The following is a 1,247-nucleotide window of genomic DNA, read 5'->3' as shown; positions in this document are numbered from 1 at the left end:
TCCCAAACTATTCCACTTCCTGACTACTTTGTGGCTGAAGAAATACTTCCTAACATCCCTGTAATTCATCTGTGTCTTCAACTTCCAACTGTGTCCCCATGTTGCTGTGTCCCATCTCTGGAACATCCTGTCTTTGTCCACCTTGTCAATTCCTCTCAGTATTTTGAATGTCGTTATCATGTCCCCCCTATGTCTCCTGTCCTCCAGTGTCTTCAGGTTGATGTCCCTTAACCTCTCCTCATAGGACATACCTCTTAGCTCTGGGACTAGTCTTGTTGCAAATCTTGGCACTTTCTCTAGTTTCTTTACGTGCTTGGCTAGGTGTGGGTTCCAAACTGGCGCCGCATACTCCAATATGGGCCTAACGTACGCGGTGTACAGGGTCCTGAACGATTCCTTATTGAGATGTCGGAATGCTGTTCTGAGGTTTGCTAGGCGCACACATGATGCAGCAGTTATTTGGTTGATGTGCGCTTCAGGAGATGTGCCTGATGTTATACTCGCCCCAAGATCTTTTTCCTTGATTGAGGTTTGTAGTCTCTGGCCCCCTAGACTGTACTCCGTCTGCGGTCTTCTTTGCCCTACCCCAATCTTTATGACTTTGCACTTGATGGGGTTGAACTCCAGGAGCCAATTGCTGGACCAGGTCTGCAGCCTGTCCAGATCACTTTGTAGTTCTGCCTGATCTTCGATCAAATGAATTTTTCTCATCAGCTTCACATCATCTGCAAACACGGACACTTCGGAGTTTATTCCTTCCGTCATGTCGTTCACAAATACCAGAAACAGCACTGGTCCTAGGATTGACCCCTGTGGGACCCCGTTGGTCACAGGTGCCCACTTTGACACCTCGCTACGTACCATGACTCGCTGCTGTCTTCCTGACAAGTATTCCCTGATCCATTATAGTGCCTTCCCTGTTATCCCTGCTTGGTCCTCCAGTTTTTGCACTAATCTCTTGTGTGGTACTGTGTCAAACGCCTTCTTGCAGTCCAAGAAAATGCAGTCCACCCATTTCTCTCTCTTGTCTTACTGCTGTCACCATGTCATAGAACTCCAGTAGGTTTGTGATGCAGGATTTCCCGTCCCTGAAACCATGTTGGCTGCTGTTGATGAGATCATTCCTTTCTAGGTGTTCCACCACTCTTCTCCTGATAATCTTCTCCATGATTTTGCATGCTATACATGTCAGTGACACTGGTCTGTAGTTTAGTGCTTCATGTCTGTCTCTTTTTTTAAAGATTGGG

Source organism: Cherax quadricarinatus, chromosome 14 (assembly GCF_038502225.1).
Source record: "Cherax quadricarinatus isolate ZL_2023a chromosome 14, ASM3850222v1, whole genome shotgun sequence".
NCBI classification, from domain to species: Eukaryota; Metazoa; Arthropoda; class Malacostraca; order Decapoda; family Parastacidae; genus Cherax; species Cherax quadricarinatus.
Note: the sequence above shows the minus strand (reverse complement) of the source record.